A 27,373-nucleotide genomic window follows, 5' to 3' on the forward strand; every position below is an offset into this window, starting at 1 on the left:
CCCATTCCCACCCATACCAATGACACTGCAGCCACAGAACCTCCCACCACAGTAACCATCCACCCCCACATTTCAATGGATATCTACAAAAGTAATATATGTAGTACTTACATAAGTCAGCAAAAACTTTCCATTAGCCGCTACTGCAAAGTAACCAAAAAATAATTACATTCAGTACTTAGCCCACCAATAAAACATCCAAACTGTCTGGCAACTATCTGCAAACTTTTCGATTCCTTCCACCAGATAAATGACACATCCCAGTCATCTACCACCACGGAAGGCTGGACTGCACACTGATAGGAAATAGGATTAAGACCAATGGGCGTATGGCAACCCCCAGCACAAGGTAAACCTTGTACAGATGGCTTAGTGGCAAACTGCCCTCCCAGGGGAACAGTACTGTTCAGCTGGTCTGGGGGGCAATTTGGGAGCTGCCCCTGCAAGTGTGTCCCTGCCCACCCCAATACCTCCCCAGAGAACCTACTCCCGTTCACACCACCAACATTACAGGCCCAGTTCCCACCGACCCCACTAGCAATCCGTCCCGCGTAATATACAATGTTGAAATAACCAAAATTCCATACTTACATAACAAAGGAGAAGCTTGAACTACACAAGACCTGTAAAGGGAAAAGAAAACACATACATTATCTGTGTTAGCCCAGCCAAAAACCAACACACCCAGACAGGCCCCCCCAATGGATGGGGCAGTAGGTTGTGAGAACCCTGGGGGCAGATTGGCACACTAATGTGCTGATCTGCGCCAAGGGAAGTTGGGTAAACAAAGAAAACATTAGAAAATGGTAGGATGCATTTTAGGGGGGCTGTGGGGCTCCCTAAATCACTAGGGAATGTTGGAATTGAAAGGGGGTTGGCCCTCTCCCCCTCACCCAAAATGGAATGGGGGCCATCTCATGCAGCCCTCCCTGAGGGCAGATATCTGCTCCGAGGAAGGGGCATCTGACCCCAGGGAGGGCTGCATGAGATGCCTGTTAGGAAAGATTTCTTAATTGTAGGTAATTTTCCTTCCATGTGGCAACCCCTAAACTTTTTGCTGTTGTTTTCACCCTGATCTAGACTTTGCCAGAGAAGCGCAGCCTTCTGCCGCTCTCCTCTGGGCTTTTGCTCCATTCTTACGGGGAAACTCACATGCCCTTAAGACAGTCAGTACCGGGAAACATTGTTTTCCGTAGTTCTTTTATCATGTTGCAGCTTTCGCGCAACATGACACAAGAGGGCACTGTAAGCTAAGTTACTGCTCTCTTGGGTCTCTAGTCACTCTACAGGCCCTAGACACTCTCTTTGGATTGTTAACGAACGGTGCAAGTGAATCACGGACGGGACTGGTGGCAGCGATCATGTTTTTGTGTTTTGAGCTCCTTTTGGCTGTTTAAGCGCGCTTCTCGCGCTGAGCCCAAAATGGTGGCCTGGCTTCCAAAATGGCCAGACCACGAGGCTCTTTGTCCTGCCCGCTGACCGTCTTGCCCCCTTCACCTTCCCCAGGTCGAGCCGACCCGGGGACTTCCTTATTTGGGCATGTACTTTCCCGCGAAACACAGATGCTTTGGCAGGCTTCTACAGGCCTTGTGTGGGCCTCCAGGATGTGGGCTGTGATGTCTGGTCCCAATACACATCCTGGGTGCCAGAGAGTCTAGTGTGTCTTGAATGCCTGGGACCACAGTGGTCCATGATAGGTCCACGTATGGTGTGAGTGTTTTGTGAGCAGATCTCCCATTGGGTCCTCTCTGTTTTGGCGCGAAGGGAACCCTGGAGAAGAGGAGGCTGGAAACACCACTACCATGTCGATCTCCTGAGTTCTCACGAACGACGGATACAGGAGCCAAGTATCCTGCAACTAAGAGGCTGAACCGAGGAATCGCTGGTGACCCGCTGAAGGACTGCGCCTCTGCACTGCTGTCGCCCTGTGAGACCATTCTGCCTCTGATCGAACGAGAAGTGTACTGGTACTTCGACCCTTTGGAATAGTGGGAACAACTATTCTCGGCATCTTCATCATCTCCTGCACATAAGCCTTCGGAAGCAGCTCTGGGCCATCCAGTGGATTGACCAGCTTACCCAGGATTCTTGCTCTGTCACTGCCGTCAGGTTGCTGCTGTATTCCGAGTCCTTGACACTCTCACACAATTCGTACACTTGGCATTCCCAGGTCTGAGGTGTGAAGTGTACATTGGGCTGAAATACACACAGACGCTTCGTTGCCCTGCTGTGGTAACAATCTGTGCGGGTTCACTGCGTTTGGGACATCCTCTACTCTAACTTCTGTGTCCGCGGAATCTACACGATGTCGAGACGTCCCCTGATCGTATCTGTACCTGCCAGTACTGAAACTGACACGGAGAAGCCTGGGTCTGCCTGCATCGAGGACCGGTGAGTAGCAACGCTAGGAACTGGTCGCCCTCCTGCAGTAGCCCGTAGCTTTTCCTCGCTGTGTTAAACAGCACACCGTTTTTCGCAGTCGCACTCTGCTTCTGCCCGCAAGTGGAGGCCGCGCTTGAGTAGCGGAGATCTGTTCGCCCTCCTTTGTTCACCACTCTGAACAGCCTGACTTCCTTGAAGAGACTCCCCTTGGCCCATCGGCACCAGCGTGTGCAGGTACTTTTGAGCACAAGGCTCCACTCTTTGTAGGGCTCGGACTTCCTTCTAGTTAGGTGGCCTCTGAAGGCGAACTGAGTCTAAACGATTACTTGCACTGCCTGTTTTCCTCCCCATCTAGGTGGTCAGCATATTTCGTGCTTCTAACTCTTTAGACCCTTCAGTAATTGTATATATATTGTATTTTATTGTTATGTGTTGGTTTACTTGAGTTTTATCGTGATTCTTTACTATGGTCAATATTACAAAGGCCTTGTAATAAATGTGTCTATATTTTTAATATAACACCTGCTTGGAGTAGTTTGTAAGTGTCCGTGTTTTTTTTTGTGCTCATTGCGGGCTTTCAGTCACCCTCACCCCTCTTGAGACCTAGTCTTGACCGCCGCCATCGCTACCCTGATTGGTCTGGCTTGTCCAGAGGTTACCCTGTTCCAAGAAACTAGGCTGGCCTTCTGAACCTCTGCCCCTCCAGGACAGAGTTCAGAAATCCATCTTAACAATGACCCCCTTATCTACCCCCAGGGAGGGCTGCATGACATAGCCCCCTCCATTTGGGTTAGGGGGGAGAGGGCCACCCCCGTTTACATTACATAATTCCCCAGTGGGTTAGGGTGCCACTCAGCCCCCCTAAAATGCTTTCTACCATTTTCAAATTTTCTTTTTGTTTACCCAACTTCCCTTGAGGCAGATGGGCACCTTAGTGTGTCAATCTGCCCCCAGGGGGCCCAAACCCTACTGCCCCATCCATTGGGGGCCTGTCCGATGTTTTGCGGTGCCCCCTCACCCCGAATGGCGGGAAGGGGCACATCATGCAGCCCTTCATAGGAGCACCAGCGAGTGCTGCATGAAATGACCCCCCCCTCCATTTGGAGTGGGGTGGGAGAGGGCCACCACAAAACATCGGACAGGCCCCCCAATGGATGGGGCAGTAGGTTTTGGGCACCATGGGGGCAGATTGGCACACTAATGTGCCGATCTGTGCCAAGGAAAGTTGAGTAAACAAAGACAAAAATTGAAAATGGTAGGCTGCATTTTAGGGGCCCTGGGGAGCACCCTAAACCACTGAGGAATGTTGTAATGGAAAGGGGGGTGGCCCTCTCCCCCCACCCAAAATGGAGTGGGGGCCATCTCATTCAGCCTTCCTGGGGCAGATATCTGCTCCTAGGAAGGGCCATCTGACCTCAGGGAGGGCTGCATGAGATGTCCCCCCTTATCTTCCCCCAGGGAGGGCTTCATGAGATTTCCCCCTCCATTTGGGGTGGGGGGAGGGCCACCCCCTTACATTACATAATTCCCTGGTGCTTTAGGGTGCACCTCAGCCCTTCTAAAATGCAGCCTGCCAGTTTCAATTTTTTTCTTTGTTTACCCAACTAACCTTGGCGCAGGGGGGCCCAAACCTACAGCCCCGACCTTTGGGGGCTCGGGGGCCGCTTACCTAGTAAGCAGCCCATCCCCCCGCATCACAAACAGATCCTGGTGGTCTAGTGGCATTGCTGGCCGCGGTTCAAGCGCTCTGCGCCCGATCTGCGACCAGCAATGCTTTCAAAAAGGTGTCGTTGGAAAGGGGAGAGTTTCCCCTTTCCAACGACACCTCCCTTGATCTCTGGCTTGAAATACAGCCAGAGATCGAGGCAGAGGGAGAAGGGCTCTTACCTTCTCTCTTCACCGAGGCAGCCGAAAATGGCTGCCGCAGTGAAATTACTTTCAGTTTCATGTCTGCGTTTATTACGCACACCGACGTAAAACTGAAGGCAGTTCAACCCCCGGGCTATAAAGAGGGTGTGGGGACATCACGTGATCGCGGGAGCGTGTTCTCGCGAGATCTCGATGCACGGGATCTCGCGAGCCCACGCTCCGCGGGAAAACGTTCCCGCTTCACAGTTGGCGCCCTGCCAGCGAGAGCGGTCGCACAGGAGCGCTGCTCCTGATTTCACAGAAAGGAGAATCATCTCCAGGACCATCTCTACAGCTCATAGGGCATAACACCACAGCCAATGGAGGCTTCATGGGGGCCCTATGAGTTTACAGCGTGCCACCGGTGAGCACAATCCTTCCACAGTGAAGTAACTGGGGAAGCACAGGACCTGGTCAGTTCAACAGTGAGTAAGCGCCCCGCGCCACCAGTCCACCTTAAGACATTCTCCCTTGTTCTCAGTCAATAAAGACTGTTAGAAACCCTATTGCGTCCTGTCATCCATTCAGGCCACAACATAACTGGCGACGAGGATACCTGAAGTCCCACGGACCCACCATGCAAGGCGCCACGCCACCCCCTGCGTTTCTACCCCTGCCAGGGACTCCGGCGATTCCGTGGATGCAATGGGAACCCCTTTTTTCCACCTACTTGGAAGCGGTGGGCGGCACGCGATATGCCCCCATCAGGAAGAGGGCGATGCTGTTGAATGCGCTAGGGGTTGAAGGTCAACGTATCTTTGCAGGCCTTAAAGAAATACCGGCGGCCGACGAAGACGCCGATGACGACGACGTGTACAAAGAAGCCACGCGTCGCATCATGAAGAGGTTCACCAATAAGGAGAATATTGTACTGCATAGGTTGAGATTCTACACTCGCAAACAGGAAGGGAGCGAAACCGTGGATGACTACATCACCAGGATGAGGGAACTCGCTTCTCTGTGCGCCTTCGGAGAAAATGCAGAACAGGTCATCTGCGACATGCTCGTCGTCCACACCAACTCTAGGAAAGTGCAGGACAAATTCATCCAGGAGAAGGAGGTCACCCTCGACAAAGCCATCCAGATTGCCAGGGCGGAGGAAGAAACCTCCAGCAGACGCAAGGAGGCGGGAAGTCACCTGCCTGTGCCCGAAATGGCGGCGCTACAATGGAGAGGTCGCAGAGACAAGCAATCCCGCGACGGCCCCAAGGACAAAAGTCCCAGGAAAAAGGAGGCACTGAAATGCTACAGATGCGCCAGTCTCAAGCACATGGCGAACGACCGCGACTGTCCCGCCAGGAATAAAGAATGCTCCAAGTGCGGACGCATTGGCCACGTGGCTCCAGCATGCATGTGGCGGGAGAAAACCGTGTCCCGTGTCGACGGTGACTGCACCTCCACCGATGAGGATGAACTGCTGGACAGACCCATGGTTGTCATGGTCAATGCCCCCCATGCCAGGAGGGAAAAGCCCCACTGCACCATTAAAGTGGACGGAATGGAAACGCGCGTCATGGCTGATTCGGGATCCGACCTCACCATTCTGCCCATCGACACGTACAAGGAGATGATGGGACAAGAAAGAGTGGAGATTAGATCCACCAGGCAAAAACCCACCGTGTTTGGAGGGGCAACGGTCGACCTGTTGGGCTACGTCAAGGCCCGCATCGATTTCAAGGGGAGGTCTACCACCACCAAGGTGTATTTTTCCCCCAAAGGTCCTGCCGTGCTGGGGTGGGATGACCAACACAAACTCAGCATGAAACTAGATCCCAGCACTCCGGAACAGGTGCTCATGATCTCGTCAGGAGCAGCGCAAAACTATAAGGAGATCTTTCCAAACCTGTTCTCCGAGAGACCGGGAAAAGTGAGAAACTTCGTACACAAAATTCGACTAAAACCCAACGCCACCCCAGTCAAGCACAAAGTAAGGGCGGTGCCTGCCACCGCAAGACCAGCTTTGGACGCTCACCTGAGGAAGATGGTCGAGGAAGGAACCATCGAAACCGTGGAATCCTCGCAATGGCTGAGTCCGGTGGTACTAGTTAAGAAGAAGTCCAGCAACGACCTCAGGATCTGCATCGACCTGAGAAGCCTGAACTTGGAGGTGATCACGGATAGCTTTCCGCTCCCCAGCATCAACGAGATTGTCCTCATGATGAAAGAGGCGGCCATTTTCTCGAAGCTGGACATGCGGGATGCCTATCACCAGATCCCCCTACACAAGTCCTCCCGCCCCCTGACGGCGTTCATCACTCCTTTTGGCACCTTCCAATACACCCGCATGCCTTTCGGGTTATCGTCCGCAGCATCCGCATTCCAGAGGATGATGAACTCTCTATTGAAAGGCCTCACCAACGTCTCATTCTTCCAAGACGACATTCTGGTATACGCCAAGGACAGCGAGACCCATGACAAGGCGCTCAAGTCAGTCCTAACCAGGCTTCAGGAGGAAGGCATTCGCCTACGCCATGAAAAGTGTGTCTTCGGGGTGAACAAAGTAGAGTATCTTGGGTACTGCATCTCGAGTGATGGGGTGAGCCCCAAAAGGAACCTCATGGAGGCCATTACTGAGGCGCCGGCGCCGATGTCTAAAGAGGAACTGCGCTCATTCTTAGGCCTAGCTGAGTACTATGCCAAATTCGTCCCCAGGTTCTCTGAGACCACGTCTCCCATGAGGGAGCTTCTGAAGAAGGGGGCAGCGTACTCTTGGGGCCCAGAACAAGATGAGGCCTTCGGCGAAATCAAGAATAGGATTCTACACGCGCCGTGCCTTAAACCATACAACCCTGAATGGGACACCTACATCACCACTGACGCCAGCGCATACGGCCTAGGGGCCACCTTGACCCAGAAAAAGGGCGACACAGAGAACATTGTGGCGTTTGCATCCAAGGCATTATCCTCATCCGAGAAGAATTACTCTACGGTAGAGAAAGAGATGTTGGCATGCGCTTGGGCCGTCGACTACTTCAGATCATACGTATGGGGGACAAGATTCAAGTTGATCACCGATCACAAGCCGCTAATCCACATGTTGAGCCCGGGCGGCACCAGGACGGCCACCCCCAGACTGGCCAGGATCGCCGCGAAGCTCCAAGAGTACACCTACGAGATACAACACATTGCGGGCTGGAAAAACGCACAAGCGGACTGCATGTCCAGGCTCCTCAACCAAAGCGCCCCCGGCACCACATTCCTGGAAGACGAATGTGTCGTTGCGTCCATCGGCGACCTGAGGAACGTCGAGTACATGGAAATGAGCGAGCGCCACTGGCAAGAAGAGTTCGAGCAGGACCTCGCTCTAAGGCACGTAAGCACCTGGGTTCGAAATGGATGGCCCAACGAGAGAGCGATCCCTGAAGGCCTTCGCCCCTACTGGAAGGTGAATGAGGAAATTACCGCCATGAACGGTCTCATTCTCAGAGGTGATCAAATCATCCCACCCAGCGGAATCCGTAAAGTCATACTGTGCAGAGCACACTCGGGCCACTTAGGGTGCAACATGACCAGAAGAAGGATACGCGACGCATACTGGTGGCCAGGTATGGACCAGGACGTTCGGCAGATGGTCGACAGGTGCCACGAATGCTCCAACAGCGACAAGCGCCTAGCCGTGAGGCAAGCCCCCATGCTGCCCACCGAAGTCCCCAAAGGGGTGTGGCGAAAATTGGGGCTGGATTTCATAGGGCCGCTGGACAACATGCCCCCTGAGCACAGATACGGGATAGTTTTGGTCGACTACTTTTCCAAATGGGTGGAAGCTGACTTCACCCCGGACATCACTACGGGAACAGTCATTGAAACTCTCACCGCCATATTTCAGCGGGAGGGCCTGCCCGAAGAACTCGTCACGGACAACGGAGTCCAACTAGTATCCAGGGAAATGGAAAAATTTCTCAAGCTTAACAACATCAAACAGCGGAAAGCGAGTCTATACCACCCACAGGCAAATGGCCTAGTCGAGCGGGCCAACCGCTTCATCAAAGGGGCGCTGCAACTGGGCCACGCCTCGGGCCTAGACCCATACAAGACGGTCAAAGAAGCCGTAGCGGCTCACCGTCTCACCCCCAATGCCGTCACAAGTGTTTCTCCGTTCCATCTGCTGAGGGGGAGAAGGGCGGCATCCTCACTGGTACCACCATGGCTTCAGCAAGTGAGGGCCGACGAAGACGTCGACATGGCTGACGTAACGTGCCGCATGCAGCGCAACAAAGAAGCAATGAAAGCACAGGGGGACTTGCGCCGAGCCGCTCGACACACACAAGTCAACAAAGGGGATCTGGTGAAGATACGACTTCCCCACAAGGACACCATCACAGGTTCCAAATACAGCAGTCCCATAGAAGTCATGGAGAGAGGGACAAACCACATCCGCACCAGCGATGGCAGGAGATGGAATCTAGAGAGGGTAGCCATGTACCGCAGGAAAGATGATACTGTACACTCCCCTGGAGACACTGGAGGAGATCAGGTCTGCCAAGAGCCATACGAGAACCATCATCTCCCGAGTGGAGACATCGTAGAGCCGCAACATCGCAACGATCTCGCAAGCTCCCTTTTCCCAACCACACCCAGGGGATCACAGCAAGGAGCTGGGCAAAGAGATCCCGATTCACCAGCACCCTCACAAGGACACTTCATCGATCCCGCTACATACCCGGATCCTGGCAGGCCCCAGAGAGAGAGAAGGAAGCCCGGGAAATATGCGGACTTCATCATGGAGTGACCTCCCATTCCTTTTTCCAGCAGAGGAGGTGTGTGGGGACATCACGTGATCGCGGGAGCGTGTTCTCGCGAGATCTCGATGCACGGGATCTCGCGAGCCCACGCTCCGCGGGAAAACGTTCCCGCTTCACAGTTGGCGCCCTGCCAGCGAGAGCGGTCGCACAGGAGCGCTGCTCCTGATTTCACAGAAAGGAGAATCATCTCCAGGACCATCTCTACAGCTCATAGGGCATAACACCACAGCCAATGGAGGCTTCATGGGGGCCCTATGAGTTTACAGCGTGCCACCGGTGAGCACAATCCTTCCACAGTGAAGTAACTGGGGAAGCACAGGACCTGGTCAGTTCAACAGTGAGTAAGCGCCCCGCGCCACCAGTCCACCTTAAGACATTCTCCCTTGTTCTCAGTCAATAAAGACTGTTAGAAACCCTATTGCGTCCTGTCATCCATTCAGGCCACAACAGAGGGACCTCCCCATCACATAGCCCGGGGATTGGATTACAGTTTTGATCGATCCCTGAAACACCTGTGTATGAGCGCGATACAAATAAAATATAATATCATATCCCTTGGAGGCTTGCCGCTCCTTCCTTTTCTCTGCTGGTCCCTCGGGACTTGCTGCTCCCAATACAGTCACTACGTTCTCCATTATTCAGTGGTGATACTCCCGGCAGCTTCTGTCTTCATCCGGCATCCTGTTTGTCTGCTCATAGCAGCTGTCATCATCTTTTGGCTGCTTTTCAAGAATTGCTGCACAATCTACACGCCACCAAGGATTGTCATCTGAGAATCTTCAGCCACTTCTCTGTCAACTGGGTTTTCTGCCCCAAAAGGGTTTCCCAAGGGTGCTGCCCCCAGGGTGCACAGAGCCCAGTCACTGGTCTATGGACATCTGGGGGAAGGTACTCAACTTCTCGAAGGACTTGTCAGCTCAAGTGGACTGAGACTGTGAGTACTTTATACTTTACAAATAAGTTTGCTAAGAGATAGCAACGCCAAAAGAAAGACATGAATCACCAAATACAACAATTGTTTGCTGCCGTCCAGAATCTCAATACGGAGGTGCAAACCCTGCGAAATGAGAACTCTGTGCTCTGTCAAATGATCACCCACCGAGCTGAATTGCCTCCCGGACCTTTACCTATGGGGAATTATGATGGAAACCCCAAAAGACTAAATTAATTCTTGGACTAATGCACTGTCCAATTCACGTTAAAGCCTGCATTTTTCCTGAGAGATCGTTCCAAAGTCAGCTTCATGATTTCTATCATGTCTGGTAGCGCCTTGGCTTGGGCAACTCCTCTAGTGACCACCGACAATCAACTTCTGGACTCCTCTGTAGGGTTCGTTAACAGTTTACAAGCCATGTTTGGAACAAAACAACTTGTGATTACCACTCAAGAGAACATACTTGATCTTAAACAAGGGAATATGGAGATACTGCCATTCATCACGCAGTTTAAACAGCTGGCCTCTGAGACTGCCTAGTGAGACAATGCCCTTCTTACAATATTCAGGAGAAACCTATGTGAAGACCTTAAAGACGAGATATCAAGAGTTCTGCGCCCTCACAATTTGGCAGAAATGATCACCCTTGTCCTACAGATGGACTACAGGATCCAGGAAAGGAATCTGGAAAAAAGAAAGGGAAGACCCTGATTAAACCTTTCACTCCCAAGAACTGAAGGCCCCAAAACACAGAGAACCCTTGATGAATGTTAGGGAGAATTCTCAAGAATGGCTAATTTCCCTTACCTATTGAGTCCCTCAGCAGCTTTGCTGGATGTCTAGGATTTATTTTTTTCACTTGGTAAGAGAGTGAGCCTTTTATCCCACTCTTACATGTGTTTTGCTGTGTGTGTGTTAAGATGGATTTCTGAACTCTGTCCTGGAGGGGCAGAGGTTCAGAAGGCCAGCCTAGTTTCTTGGAACAGGGTAACCTCTGGACAAGCCAGACCAATCAAGGTAGCGATCGCGGCGGTCAAGACTAGGTCTCAAGAGGGGTGAGGGTGACTGAAAGCCTGCAATGGGCACACAAAGCAAGGACACTTACAAATTACTCCAAGCAGGTGTTATATTAAAAATATAGACACATTTATTACAAGGCCTTTGTAATATTTACCATAGTAAAGAATCACGATAAAACTCAAGTAAACCAACACATCACAATCAAATACAATATATATACAATTACCAAAGGGTCTAAAGAGTTAGAAGCACGAAATATGCAGACCACCTAGATGGGGAGGAAAACAGGCAGTGCAAGTAATCGTTTAGACCCAGTTTGCCTTCAGAGGCCACCTAACTAGAAGGAAGTCCGAGCCCTACAAAGAGTGGAGCCTTGAGCTCAAAAGTACCTGCACACGCTGGTGCCGATGGGCCAAGGGGAGTCTCTTCAAGGAAGTCAAGGCAGTTCAGAGTGGTGAACAAAGGAGGGCGAACAGATCTCCGCTACTCAAGCGCGGCCTCCACTTGCGGGCAGAAGCAGAGCGCGACTGCGAAAAAGGTGTGCTGTTTAACACAGCGAGGAAAAGCTACGGGCTACTGCAGGAGGGCGACCAGTTCCTAGCGTTGCTACTCACCGGTCCCCGATGCAGGCAGACCCAGGCTTCTCCGCATCAGTTTCAGTGCTGGCAGGTACAGATACGATCAGGGGACGTCTCGACATCGTGTAGATTCCGCGGCAGCAGAAGTTAGAGTTGAGGATGTCCCAAACGCAGTGAACCCGCACAGATTGTTACCACAGCAGGGCAACGGAGCGGCTGTGTGTATTTCAGCCCAAGGTACACTTCTCACTTCAGACCTGGGAATGCCAAGTGTACGAATCGTGTAAGAGTGCTAAGGACTCAGAATACAACACAACCTGACGGCGGTAAAAGAGCAAGACTCCTGAGTAGGCTGGTCAGTCCACTGGATGGCCCAGAGACGCCTCCGAAGGCTTACGTGCAGGAGATGATGAAGATGATGAGAATAGTTGTTCCCACTATTCCAAAGGGTCGAAGTACCAGTGCAGGCCTTCTCGTTCGATCAGAGGTAGAATGGTTTCACAGAGCGACAGCAGTGCAGAGGAGCAGCCCTTCAGCGGGTCACCAGCGATTCCTCGGTTCAGCCTCGTAGTTGCAGGATACTTGGCTCCTGTATCCCTGGTTCGGGAGAACTCAGGAGATCGACATGGTAGTGGTGTTTCCAGCCTCCTCTTATCCAGAGTTCCCTTCGCGCCAAAACAGAGAGGACCCAATTGGAGATCTGCTCACAAAACACTCACACCATACGTGGACCTATCACGGACCACGGCGGTCCCAGGCATTCAAGACACACTAGACTCTCTGGCACCCAGGATGTGTATTGGGACCAGACATCCCAGCCCACATCCTGGAGGCACACACAAGGCCTGTAGAAGCCCGCGAAAGCATCTGTGTTTCGCGGGAAAGTACATGCCCAAATAAGGAAGGCCCTGGGTCGGCTCGACCTGGGGAAGATGAAGGGGGCAAGACGGTCAGCGGGCAGGACAAAGAGCCTCGTGGTCTGTCCATTTTGGGAGCCAGGCCACCATTTCGGGCTAAGCCCGAGAAACGCGCTTAAACAGCCAAAAGGAGCTCAAAACACAAAGAAACGATTGCTGCCACCAGTCCCGTCCGTGATTCGTTCATTAACAATCCAAAGAGAGTGTCTAGGGCCTATAGAGTGACTAGAGACCCAAGAGAGCAGTAATTTAGCTTACAGTGCCCTCTTGTGTCATGTTGCGAACGCTGCAACATGATAAAAGAACTACGGAAAACAATGTTTCCCGGTACTGACTGTCTTAAGGGTATGTCAGTTTCCCTGTAAGAATGGAGCGAAAGCCCAGAGGAGTGCGGCAGAAGGCTGCACTTATCTGGCAAAGTCTAGATCATGGCGAAAAACAACAGCAAAAAGTTTAGGGGTTGTCACATGGAAGGAAAATTTCCTATAATTTTTTTTAAAAAAATATTTATTTTTAACTTTTTACTGCATCAAATAAACAGTGCTCCAACAGGGAGCCGCATAATACAATTCCCAACAACAGTTCCCCCGCCCTTCCGCCCCCCATCCCTCGTGTCCACTGTAACTTTGGTTGCCTCTATCCTTTGTCTGAGTTGGAAGGAAAGCTTTCCACGTTGCCCTTGTGTTCCTTTATCCCACGGCCTCTCACTCTAGGGGCTCGGATTGTCCGAGTCTGAAGCTTTCGCGTTGTTCATCAGATAAGTGATGTATGGCTCCCAGATGTCGGGAGGGCGCGCATGCAAAGGCAGCGTTCGAATAAATTCGGTGTCCATATCTTGGCAGTATGGTATATCCCTTTCCCAGTCTACAATCTTGGGGAGTGGGCCGCGACCCCACGACATAGCAATTCTTCTTCGTGCTAGCACCATGAGGAGTGCCGCCAACTTGCGTGACGCTGGCTGTAGATATTTAGTGAGGCCGAGGAGCGGTCCCAGCGGTAAGGGGGTCAACTGCTCACCTATAATGTCGGATGTTATTTGTATAACGGAAGTCCAGAAGCGCTGGATGCCAGGACAGCCCCATGCCAGGTGAAGAAAATCAGCATTGTCAAATGTGCATCTCTCGCAATGGGCTGACGCTTCCGGATGGTGTCTATGTTTCCTGACTGGGGTGTAGTATGTTTGGTGCACAAAGTTAAAGTGTATTAGCTTATATCGAGAGTTTAGCGCTACCTTTCGAGTCTGTGTTACGCTCACCTGACTCCCACGGAGGCACTGGCCTGGTTCGCGCTGCTGTGACCTCTTCTAAGGTGATGCGCAGGGTTCGGAAGACGGACTGGACCGGGCCCCCAAATCTGGCTTGCCTGGCTCGCAGAAGTATCCTTCTGTAGGCGAAAATAGGGGATTAACTGTCTGCGGGGTAATGCAATCGGCCTCCCACTTTCCCCTCTCCCCTCTCACCCTCCTCGAAACCCTCCTGTGATTTCTCATAGCGTCTCACCTTAGGGTCTGGAAGGACGAGCTCTCCATCCTGCTTCTGATGCAGGGGCGCGTTGGTATCCAGTTACTTCACTGGATTTTCGGATTGGTGAGAACCAAACTTGCTTGGCTTCCAGGTAGTTTTTTTGATAAGAGGTTCCCCTTGTGTCCATGCATTAATGTACTAATGCTAGTGTCTTTTTCCCCATAGGGGCTGGGGTACGGAATGCCGGGGAACAGGCACCGACCCGAGATGAGAGGTGAAATCCTTGTAGAAATCAGGTAAGTCTTTAACATGGAGATTTAGCTTTCCTTATTCCCTTCTCTCTCTCACCTTTTGTTCAGGTCTTTTTCTCCCTAGGCGCTGGGGCGTGACTGCGAATCCGGATGATCGCTGCTGAACATGGAGGCGCATGTAAAGGTGAGTGGAATGCGGCGCTGCAGCGATCGACGCGATGAGCTTTTAAATTAAAGTCTTCCTTTTCAAGATTGTCGGCGAGATGTCTCCGGGATGCGGATTTAGCAGGTAAGGACTTTTCCTTCTTCTGTTCTCTTCTTCTCTTCCTTTGCAGGTGATCCTGGATGCTGGCAGGCGTGGCAGAAGTCAGGATGCAGGAGCAGACACAGTGAGCGTCCAGCTGCTAGATGCAGAACAACGCGAAGCACGTGTGGCTGTTCGGGTGGGGTTTAAATAGCCTTGGAAGAAGTTCCAGGTATGTATCCTTCCTCCAATCAGGTATGTATCCTTCCCCGACCACGCCCGGATGGTAAATTAGTCCCACAGGTAAAGTAGTTCCTTTCAGGCCTCAAGGAGGCCGGGATCCTGCAGCATGCTCTGCATCGGGTAAGTGCACCCAAGCACTCCCATAATGAGCCTGGCGCCTATGGCGCCAGGACTGATGTCTTTTATGAGCCTGGCGCCATAGGCGCCAGGACACTGTCCAAAGGGCCCCTATATGGGGTTGCTGGGTCCTTCCTTGGGGACTGGATGTCCGCTTTCGGGAACGCAGGGCTTGAACCGGCTCCCCGGGAGCGGGCATCATGACAGCCTGTCGAAGAATATAGGCCCAGTCTTCCTCATTAATCGGTTCTTGGATAGCCGATTCCCACTTTCGTTGCACTTTAGGTTGAAGTTTCCGGGTGTCCCTTAACAGAGTTTTGTACAGAGTTGACACCAGTCTACCTTCACCTTGTGCTAAAATTGTGCTATGTAACAGATCCCACGTAGGGGGTTGCTTAGGGAATGTGGGGAATAACCCCTGAAGGGTGTGTCGGAGTCTAAAATAGAGAAAGACATCCAAGGATGTGTTCCCTCCTCTGCCTTTCGCCATTTGAGGGGTTAGAAAGGTGCCCTCTGGGAAGAGGTCTCCCAGTGATTTTATCCCTATTTTATCTATCCATATCAGGAATACTCTTTCATTCGTGAGGGGGATGCCGGGGATAAATTTTATCGGTAGCAGGGGGGAAAATCGTATACCCACTCCGTATTCGCTAGCGATCTTCTTCCATATCGCGTATGTGGATAGGACTGTGTTCAGCGTTTTATGCGGCACGGGAATGTGGCTTATTATGACTGCAGCTAACAGATCGGGGGAAGCTAGGGCCCGTTCCACTTGCACATGTGGTCTGATGTAGTGGGTTGAGTACCAGTGGCTTAGGAATTGGGCTTGGGCCGCCCAGTAGTATTTCTCTATATCGGGGAGAGCCAAGCCTCCGCTTGATATTGGTAATGTAAGTGTGTTGTACGCTACCCGTGCTGGTTTCCCCGCCCATAGTAACTCTAGGATCAAGCTCTTGATTTTTGATAAGAAGGATTTGGGGAGGAGTAGCGGGATGTTCGTAAAGAGATACAGAAGTTTAGGGAGAATAACCATTTTTGTCAGTGAGGTCCTGCCCCACAGCGTTAGTGGTAGAGATTTCCATCTCTGGATACGTTCTTGTAAAAACTGCAGTGTAGTTACATAATTGTCTCTAAATATCTCGTGATGGCTTCGTGACATATTGATCCCCAAATAGCGCACCTTCGAGTTTTCCCATTTAAACCCGTGGTCATCTGCAAACTCTGAGGTGCAAGGGGTCAGGGGGAACACTATCGATTTGGAGTGGTTGGTTTTGAGGCCTGACATTAACCCGAATTTTATCACCTCTCGCATTACAGGGTTGAGATTGGTTTGGGGGTCACTGACGAACAGCATGACGTCGTCAGCATATAAGGAGACGATTAGTCAGTGAGGACCCAGCTTTAACCCTCGACACAGCTGCTCGGCTCTCAGCCTTGAGGCCAGGGGTTCCATCACCAGGGCAAAGATAAGGGCCGAGAGTGGGCAACCCTGTCTCGTTCCGCGCTCCAGAGTGATCCCTGTGGATCTGGTGTTCCCTAGTGTGATGTATGAGCATGGTTTGTTATATAACAGAGCTACTAGTTTCAGGAAGAAGTTACCCAGACCCATCTGCCTTAGTGTTGCGAACATGAAGGGCCACTCTACTGAATCAAACGCCTTCTCGGCATCTAACAGAACTGCTATTGCCTGTTGCGTCGGGTCCAGGGCCTCAATGACGCCAAATAGTCTCCTGATGCCGTAAATTGTACTACGCCCCAGGATTAACCCGGCCTGGTCGCCCAGCACCAGTGCCGGCATCAAGGGAAGTAATCTGGTCGCCAGAATTTTAGCTAGGATTTTGTTGTCTAAGTTAATTAGTGAGATCGGCCTGTACGAAGCGCAATTTTCTGTGGGTTTGCCAGCTTTGTGCAACATCATTATGTTAGCCTCACGCATCGTGGGAGGGAGTTTCCCTCGCTCCACCGCCTCTTCATAGACTTGAAGAAGAAGGGGGGCCACCATTTCCACGTGTGCTTTATAGAACTCACCATTGAGTCCATCCGGTCCGGGGGCTTTGGTGTTAGGCAAAGATTTGATTGCTGCCTGAATTTCTTCGAGTGATATGGGCGCGTTCAAGGGTTCGCGCAGGTCTTGGCTCACCTAATATAGTTCCGTGTCATTGAGGTACTCTTGTATCGCGTTGGGATCTGAAGCTCCTTTTGAGCTATACAGGTTTTGATAGAATTCTCGGAATACGTTGGAGATCTCCTCTTCTGTGTAAACCTTCTGACCTTGCGCATCCGCGATATATTCAATGCGGGATGGGACTTTATCTATCGTTAGTAGCCGGGCCAGCAGTGCACCTGGTTTTTGTCCCTCCCCGTACAGTCTGATCTGTTGCCTGCGACCCCGGAATTTCAATTCTCGGTCCGCTGTCTCCCTGAACCCCAAAAGTTCTTCTTTGAGCTCGGCTTGAGTGCGTGGATCTGGGGCATTGGAGAGTTTGTGCTCTAGTTCCTTCAGACGAAGCTCTTTACTGAATAATTCTACCCAGATCAATTTCAATAAACTATTTTCTTTTGCCAGGCAAATTCCTCGTACATAGCACTTGAGCGTTTCCCAGATGGTACACGCCGAGTCGACTGAGTCTTGGTTGATGTCCAGGAAGGAGACTATCTCTTGTCGCATTTCTGCTGCAAATATGGCGTCTGTGAGTGAACCGGGTTTGAACCGCCAATTGAGGCCAGGTACTGCGACACCCGCCAGGGTAACCTCTAGTACAACCATCAAATGGTCGGAGTAAGACCTTGGTAGGATATGGCACGCTCCCCATTTGAAAGGGCTATGGGAGGATGCCAGGATATAATCGATTCTGGAACTGGTGTTGTGCACGGCTGATCGGAAGGTGTAGTCCCTGCTGTCTCGGTTGTGTCTTCTCCACATGTCAGATAGATTAAAGGTCTGACAAATCTCTCGAACCTGAGTACTGGCCTTGGATGGGTTTCCCGATGTATTATGGGATTTGTCGAGCCTAGGATCGAGTGTAGTATTGAGATCTGCACCCCACACCACAGTCGTCGCGTTGGTCGCGTCTAGATGAGACATTATCCAGTTGAAATTATCAGGTCCATCTGTGTTCGGTGCATATGAGTTCACAATCACCACCTCTTTCCCGGCGATTATTACTTTCACCATTAGGGCCCTCCCCTCAGTGTCTTTCTTTGACTCAATGAAGCTGAAATTAGTTCTCTTGTCGATCAGGATCGCGACACCTCTGGCGAATGAGGAGTAGGATGAGAAGTACCGATGGCATCCCCATGATCTGGCCCAATGTTGTTCCGACGAGGGCAGCAGATGAGTCTCTTGGAGTATCGCTATGTTAATTTTGTGTCTTCGAAGATATTGAAGAATTCTCCTCATTTTCGTAGGCTGGTTGCCGCCACGTATGTTCCAGGTGGCGATTTTCAACGTTGCCGACGCCATCTAGAGGGGTCAATATAATCATGTCGAGCCGGGACTCGCGAGATTGACTGGAGTCGCTTTCCATAGAGGAACAGGGAGGACTTGACAGTTGTTAGGTACATAGTTCTTCGTGTGACTGTCGTGGAACGGGGGTATGCAGGTTGTGGCGGTTTTGCTGAACTAACTTCCCTCCCCTGCACGGGCAACCCCCAACAGGCCCGTGATGAACAATCCCATGTTAACAGTACAACTAGCATTGCTGTGCTCAGGGCGCAGGTGGCCCTACAAGAGAAGGCTGGCTCCCTTCTTCGGATGCAATATTGATCTGTGGTGGTTGTTTCTAGTCAACCACGAAGTCTCGTGCCGCCGCTTTGGGTATCCTATGGGTACATTTTACGGCTGGTTTCTTCTTGGTCTGTCGCCCCTTTGTGGTCTTCCGTTGAGAGTGGCGGGTCTAGAGCCGCAGCGATCTAGGTAGTCGCTTGTCTCCTCTGGGGTGTTAAAAAACTGAGTCCTGCCCTCGTGTTGAATACGGAGTTTGGCCGGGAAGAGCATGGAATATTGGATCTGGTTCTCTTGTAACCTGCGCTTCACTGCTGTAAACAATCTTCTTTGCACTTGGACAGCTTGGGAGAAGTCCGGGAAAAACTGGATCTTGTCACCATCGTATTGGAGATCCCCTTTTTCCCTAGCCGCCCGTAGAATAGCATCTCGATCCTTATAGTTGAGCAATCTCGCTATGATTGGGCGGGGATTTGCCCCCGGGATCGGTCTGTCATTGGGAATTCGATGAGCTCTCTCCACGACAAACAGTTTGGACAGGATCTCTGTACCAAGGAGGTCCATACATAACTTTTCAACGTAGTCTTCCATTTTCGCGGTGAGTTGTTGTTCCCTAACTCCCACGATCCTGATATTGTTGCGCCGAGAGCGGCCTTCCAAGTCCTCGTTCTTCGCGTTTACTGCTTTCATTTGCACTTCTAGGGAGGCCACTCTGGATGTTAGGGTCGCTGCACCATCGTCGAGGTCAGACACTCTCTGCTCGACTGTGTCCAGTCTGTCAGCGTGTTTGTCCAGCCGGTGCTGGAGTAGGTCGACTTTGGAGGAGAGTGCGTCGAGTTTGCTTCCTAAACCCCCAATCCCGGCCTTAAGTTCAAGGAGGATTTCCCTGATGTCGAACCCGTGGGCCTCCTCTTCGTCCTGGGCTGCAACCTGGATGGGAGACTGCGCTCTGCTGTTCGAGGAGGTTGCTTTGGTCGTGAAGCTACCCTCGAAGTTCCGCTTTTTTTGAGATCTGTCCGTTTTCCTCGAGGTCGCCATTGGTGCCCGCGTTGCGGGAGCCGGGGGGCAGAGGGAGGCAGGTCAGGGGTCCTGGGGCGCCCGGCTTGTCGTTTTTCCAGCGGTGTGACTTTCTGTAGGTCTTGCCGTTGGGCCGGTTCGGGCCGTTTAGCCACAGTCTGTGCTGTATATTATGCTTCCTCGAGTTCTGGCAGTGTTTCACGCGCCGGATGCCTCACGGGGGTGTCGGGGATTCACATGGGGTCTCTTTTGCGAATGAGTGCTTGTGACGGCGGGGGGCGCCGGATTCGCCCGCCGATCCACCGTGGGCGTTATATACCGCTTGCTATCGGCTGAGCAGCGCGCCCGTAGGAGGCCCTGGGTCGCGTCACCCTGAATATGTCTTTCCGTTATGTTGTTTACTGTTCATGTGGGCCCAGACTCGTGGACCCCCCGCGCTCTTGCGCTTTCTCGTAAACTGAATGTCACTCGGGAGAGCCGGGGATCCACCTGGGACCTTTCACACATGCAAGGGTGCACGGGGCGCACGTACCTGTTTCTCGGCGGCGTTCGGAGAATCCTCTGGCGCAGCCCGCTCACCCATGTTGGTTCTTTCAGGACTCTGCAGGATTTTCCTTCGTCTCGGCCGCCCGGCGCCCGTCGACTCCCCGGGGGGCCAATGCACCGACGGGGCTCAGCCGGCGCCGCCCGATCGACACCCTCGAGTCTCAGGCCCGCACCGCTGCCAGCAGTCCCCCTCACGCGGGCTCCTCTGCGCCTGGCCTGTGACTGTGCCTCGCTCGCACGGGGATGAGGGGGGGAGCTCTTCACTGTCGAGGAATCAGGACTCGGCGCCCGAGGGTCGACGGATGAAATACCACGTTCTGCTCGGATTCGCCTTGGCTACAAACCGGAGGTGACTGCGGACAATTTGCACACCACAGATGCTTCGATTAGTCAGGATTTTAGGGGAGCTCCGCGGAGCTCACAGGGAGGCCGCCATCTTGGACGGCTCTCTAGCGCCCTCTGTGGAAAATTTCCTATAATTAAGAAATCTTTCCTAACACTCGCCCCTCCCAGACTATGGACAGGGGGAACTAATCCACCCCTGGATGAGTCTCTTGTTCAGGTCGGTTAAACATTCTGGACAACCCATCAGCATTGCTATGTTGGACACCTGGCCTATGCTCAATAGTGAAGTCAAAGCCTTGTAGACTTATGGACCACCTAAGCAACTTTGGATTCTCTCCCTTCATGTTCATCAGCCACTTTAAGGGCTTATGGTCAGTTTGCACAGTGAAGTGGGTCCAATAGAGGTAGGGCCTCAGCTTCCGTAGGGCCCACACAACAGAGAAACATTCTTTCTCCACTGTGGACCATCTGAGCTCTCTGTCCTTAAGTTGGCGACTAATGAAACCAATAGGGTGTTCCTTACCCTTCTCATCTACTTGTGATAGTACAGCTCCTATCCCAGTGTCAGAGGCGTCTGTCTGCACAATAAAAGGTCTTTGATAATCAGGGGCCCTGAGGACAGGGGCCTGGCACAAGGAGTCTTTTAAGCCGTTGAAGGCCTTCTCACACTCGTCGGTCCAAGTTACCTTCTTGGGTTTCTTCGGAGTGATGAGGGCAGTCAGAGGGGCAGCTATGGTGCCATAGTCTGCCATGAAGTTGCGGTAATACTTGGGTCTGTGTAGTGGGGGTAGGCCAGTCTTGTAGTGCTTGTACTTTACTGGGAAGAGGCTGTATCCTCCCTCCACCTACTTCATGTCCAAGATAAACCACTGAGCCTTGTCCAATCTGGCATTTACTAGCCTTTATGGTCAAGTGTGCTTTCTGAAGAGCCTGTAGCACAATCCCGAGGTGTTTCACATGATCTTCCCAGGTGGCACTGAAAACTGCTATATCGTCCAGATATGCAAGACAGAATTCATCCAACCCATTCAACACATGATTCACAAGCCTCTGGAAAGTGGCAGGTGCATTCTTCAATCCGAACGGCATTACCCTGAATTGGTAAAGACCGTCTGGAGTGGAAAACGCTGTCTTCTCCTGGGCATGTTCTGCTAAGGCTATTTGCCAATAGCCCGCAGTGAGGTCAAACGTGCTGAGGTACTTGGAGGCACCCAAGGTATCCACCAGCTCATCTGTTCGAGGCAAGAGGTGTGCATCTGTCTTGGTGACAGCATTCAGAGCCCTGTAATCCACGCAGAATATCAATTCAGAAGTGCCTGCTTTTGGAACCAAAACCACAGGGCTGGACCAAGGACTACTAGAGGGTTCAATCACCCTAAGATCTAACATTTTGTTGACCTCTGTCTTAATGTAAGACTGTACTTTGTCTGACATCCTGTATCCTCTACCTTTGGTAGGAACGCTGTCTCCTGTGTCTATGTTATGTTTGCACCAAGGTGTCAAACCAGGGGACTGCAAAAACAGGGGGGAAAAGTGCCTAAGCAAATTTTTCACCTCAGCCTGCTGATCAGAAGTCAGGTGAGGGGCCACTCGGACACCCTCAAAGGAGCTATCTGAAGGACCGCTTTGGAACAGGTCGGGGAGAGGTTCAGACTCCTCTTCCTCAACATCTGAAGCCAGTAGCAGTGCTGCGATTTCGACTCTTGGGACGAAAGCCTTCAGCCTATTTACCTGGAACACTTTTGGAGCCTGCCCAGGCCTTCCAAGGTCCACTAAATAGTTAACCTCGCCCAGGGCCTCCACCACTGTGTAAGGGCCTGACCATTTGTCCTGTAAAGCTCTAGGCCTTATGGGATTCATGATCAGGACTTGCTGACCAGGTGTAAAGTTGATGAGGGAAGCTTTCTGGTTGTACCAATGTTTCACCAGCGCTTGTCCTGCCTTCAATTTATCACTAGCCAGACCCATCAGAAGTACCATCCGTTTTCTGAGCCCTAGCACATAGTCGACTACGTTGGTAGTAATAGGGGGAGTGGGCATCTCCCATCCCTCCTTGACTATTGTTAGGGAGAATTCTCTGTTTAGGCTGAATTTCCTAACCTAGTGAGTCCCCCAGCAGCTTTGCTGGATTTTTGGGGTTTATTTTTTTCTCCTGCCAAGAGTGAGACTCTTTTACGCTCACTCTTGGGCATGATTTGAGTGTGTTTCTTTGACTCTAGATGTGTTTAATGGGCTATGGGTTCTGTTACTCCATAGGGATTCATGTGTTTTTGTTATGTGTGTTACACAGCACCCTCAGTGCAGTAACACAGGGGTGTCATAGTGACCCCCCCAATATAGACTCCATACCCTGGGACTGACTACTGTCTCCCAGGGCATGTAAAGTCACCATTGACTTTACTAGTCTCAAATTCTGAACAGAACCAGTACAAACCATCATATTGTGGACGTACTGGCTGGGGCAATTCGATTGCCCCGGGGTCTGTTAGTCGAGGGGGCACGTCTCCGTCCCCCCTGATCGAGTTTTGGCTGGTGGCAGTGGATACTACTTTTTATATTCGACCGCGAATATATCTCTATGGGATTTCCCATTGTTCGAGGCTACCAACTTTAATTATTTAATTCCTGTAGCCTCGAACATACCGCCGGTTTATTTATTTAATATTAATTCTCCGGTTGGTATTTTTTGCCAGAACTCGGTTCTAAAATGGCGTTTGTGTTCGCTTCTGTGACTCCAACCCAAGTTGAGCCCTTTGTTCCACTTTTTGGCGGGCTTCTCCACAGAAGCCCTCCAAAGTGGTGCCACTCTGTCTGGCTTACTTAGGAGGGGTGGAGGGGGATTTAGGCAACCTGGACTGAGTTGCCTAGACAACTCAAGTCGCACTCCGTCCTGATTGGCCCAAGTGGTGAGCCGGCCGGCTCACCACTTAGCATGTTTGAGTGACAGCTAGGCTGAGTGAATGGGGGTTTTCTGCATAAAAGCAGGGCTTTGGGGACTGGAACTTCAGAAGTCGCCACAGGACCTAAGAATCCGACGAGGGAGAAGCTGAGCCAACCTGCTACGACGACACCACCGGTGGAGCCCTGCTGAACCGTCTCACCACTTTTCCCAACGACAGAGGAGATCTCCAGCCCGGAGAGTCTTCTTCCTTCGACTGGTGGGGATAACCAGTCTGCTTCCTTTTTCGCATCCTGGAGCATCTCATGGCCGCCTTGCCTGTGCCAAGCACCCCAGCAACCGGGATACCACGTTTTACCACTACCGCAAATCAAAGGGTAGTACCTTTAACCGGGAAAACTCCGCGGCTGGTTCCTTCCCTGGCAGTGCAACGACCTTCAGCTTTCCTCCACGTCGAGATCTTCTCTTCCTCTGGACGACGCCGCGACTTGCACCCGCTGCCAGGAACAACTGCTCCCGCTGGAGGATCCTTTCCACTTAAGGTACCGTGTTCCGCCTGGCTTCCCTTGCAACCGACTGTACGGGGTAGATTTAGCCCCCGGCTTTCGAACCTGGGTTAGCCTGGGACACCCTGGATAAACTTTTCTGAGCCTAACTAAAACCTTTCTGAACTCCCTGCAAGACTTTTTAAGGCTGTTGTCATTGTGTGACCTTGGGTGCATTTTTGCCCTGCTCTCTCCAAGAGTGGGCCCGGCCTATGGACTTTGGCTCACAAGTAACTGTTGACTTTCCTGCCTTGCTTAAGAGTTCCTAATTATTAGTGTGGTGTATTTTCCTACATTCTGCCTTTTTTCCTCCCTTTTTCGTTAACTTATTGGAGTGCCATCTATAGTTAAGCGCTCACCACTCTCTGGAAATAAGTGGTGTTAACTAAGACTTGTCTGATAAGGAATAAGGGATGTATATATAATAATATTAACTGTGTTTAGAGTGATTTACAATAATAGTGCTGGAGTGTTTCAATAAGTGTGTTTTTAAATAAATAATTATATACCTTGATACCAAAGCTCTGGTCAGTGTTTGCTTGTGCTATTGTGTCTGAGTGCCTATTGTGTATACTTTACATACTGCCTAACTCTTCTTGAGGGAAGTCTGACTGCTCAGCCACAGCTACCAGGTAAATCTGGGTGGCACAGACTGCTACCAAGTGGGTTTACTGCCAAAACCTGTAGTCCTAAATCTTTTGCAGTGGTCCCCAAGGGAACTGCACAGGTTTCTGCCTAACAACTATGGCTAAGGGTCCCCGCACAGGGTGACCAAACAGAAGTTCGAAGGGGCTGAAGCCAACACCCTCCTGTGGTACCTCTCGGTAGGCAAACAGTAAGCATGGTAAAAGAAGATCCCATTTTCTTCTCTGAGGTTCTTCCAGAGCCCCAATCATGCTCTTTAACGTTCTGTTGAAACCTTCCACCAGACCATTGGTCTGGGGGTGATATGCAGAAGAGAACTTGTAGGTGACCCCACATTCTTTCCACATAGCCTGCATATACTTTGACATAAAGTTTCTGCCTCTGTCAGACACAACTTCTTTAGGGAAGCCAACCCTAGTAAAGATGCCAAGTAACGCTTTTGCAACTGACTTGGCAGTTACAATTTTCAATGGGATGGCCTCAGGATATCTGGTAGCATAGTCGACTAGCACCAAGATAAACCTATTGCCTGAGGATGTCTGCGGGTCAAGGGGACCAACAATGTCGATCCCTACCCTTTCAAATGGTATTCCCAAAACTGGGAGCGGTACCAATGGAGCTTGGATTGTTGAGCCACTCTTACCAGATAACTGGCAGGAGGCACAACTCCTACAATGACTTTCTACTTGCACCCCCATCTTGGGCCAGTAGAAGTGCATGGATAACCTTTGCTTGGTCCTCTTAATACCAAGGTGACCAGCAAGGGGCACTTCATGCGCCAGCTGCAGGAGGAAGGGTCTTACAGCAAGGGGAACCACCAACCTCCTATGGTCTCCTTCTGTAGACTCTGTGGGCTCACTGTACAGGAGTCCACCTTCCCAATAAATCCGATGCTTCCCAGGAGGTTCACCCTCAAGCTGGGAGCAGGCCTGTCTCCTTAGGCCTTCCAGAGATGGGCACTCACGTTGGCCTCTACTGAATTCTTCCCTGTCAGGACCACCTTCTACTAACAAGTCTTTTAGTTCAGGATGGTCATTGGGGTCAAATACTTCAGGCATCGCCACCTCCTCGTCAGGCCCGGGCGATTAACCAACTTCCTCCACCGCAGTGGTAGGTGAGTTCAGGGGAATATTTTCTTTCCCTCGTTTTGATTTTCGTACTCCTTTAGCCTTGGGTTTCCCCTTTGGCTGGGGCGGCATATTGGTCTTGGCCAATGCTGCCTGTGTTTGAGACCATGTGCAGGGTCTGTCGGCAGTGTCTCCTACGAGCCCTAAAGCTCTGAGATCGTTGCACAACAAGACCTTTCCTGGGACGTTTCTCTGAATGCTCACTGGAATCCTGACTACTGTACCATTTAAAGTAAGATTTACAGGTATTACTGGAAACATGCGAGGTGGGCCGTCAGCCAACTTAGTGGGCATCAGAGTAGCTCTGGCAACTTCCTCTGAGTCTACCAAGGTAGAATCCCCTACAGTTCGACTGCACCCACTATCCCTAAGAGCTGGAGTATCTACTCCATTGATCAGCACACTGTCTTTAAAGTAGTGCTTGGTGTGATCTGGAATCCTAGCATAAGCCTCTTGCACTTTAGGCTCCCAGGAACCCAGGGAAACTAAAACTACCTCAGCTTCTATCCCACTGGGGAAGGAGTCTGAGGAGAAGGATGCTCCTGTAATCTCTTCTTCCTCTTAGGAGGAGAAGGCAAGATTAGCGGAATGGACCCCCAAAGGTTTAACCTTACACCGGGGATCCCCCGTCACATGGTCAGTTTCTCCAAAAGCCAAACAAGATCCATTGGGTCTGTTTACATAGGGAGGCTTATTGTAACCAGAGTTCTGTTTCGGAGGCTGACCTCCACTACCCTGTGAGTTCTCTTGTGTCTTACCCTTATTTTTCTTTTTGTGGCCCTTTTGAGAAGAAGATTTATCAGATTCTCTACCCTCCTTATCTTTGGACTTTTTCCCTTCCTCCTGCTTACCGGGATGAGTTTTGTCCTTATGGGACACTCGATGTGACACCCATAAATCTGCTGCAATGGTAAGCTTCTTAGGATCTATCTCCTTTGAATCTGCCAAATGCTGCTTAAGCTCCGGGGAAGAAGATGCAGAAATATGTTCCAGCATGACAAGACTTATCATGCCTTCAAAGGTAGAAACCTTATAACCTTCTACCCAACCAGTCAAGTTTTTTTTTTTAAGGATTCGGTTACATAAGATACCCAAGTACCACCTTCTTTTTTCTTATACTCTTGGAATCATTTTAAATATTGGCCAGGAGTCTTTCCAAACTTTAAAATGAGAGTTTGCTTCAACATTGCAAAATCCGCTAGCTCAGCCTTCGACATTTCCATAATGGCACTACAGCCAGAATGGGGCAGTCTGCTGAGTAACCAGGCAATCTTATCAGCATTGTCAACTTGTTGAACTTCACATGCATACTCAAACGTATTGAGCCAGCCCATAATGTCATTCTTTTCCTCATACACACTGAGCAGATCTTTTGGAAACCTTGGATGAGAGGAGGCCCCAGACCCATGTCCAGGACCCTTGGATCCATTTGCAACCGGAAGCTTGGCCAGTTCCAACTGGGGATCCCTGTCTTTCTGTTTTTCTGCCTGTTCGATTTTTAGTTTGGCCATGTTGAAATCAAGCTCCTTCTGCCTGAACAGCAGTTCTTGCTTCTTGAATTCAAGCATGGCCTCCCCATCGACACTGGCAGAGGAAACATTAGACATCTCATCCTCCCTGTTCTCGTGGTCGCGGTGGACCAGTGCAGCGGCAGAACCGTCAGTTCTACTAGTGAGAGCAGCCCCACCTCCTTCTGCACTGTCCTCGGAAGTTATAGCGTCAAGCT

Source organism: Ambystoma mexicanum, chromosome 11 (assembly GCF_040938575.1).
Source record: "Ambystoma mexicanum isolate Mex_15411 chromosome 11, UKY_AmexF1_1, whole genome shotgun sequence".
NCBI classification, from domain to species: Eukaryota; Metazoa; Chordata; class Amphibia; order Caudata; family Ambystomatidae; genus Ambystoma; species Ambystoma mexicanum.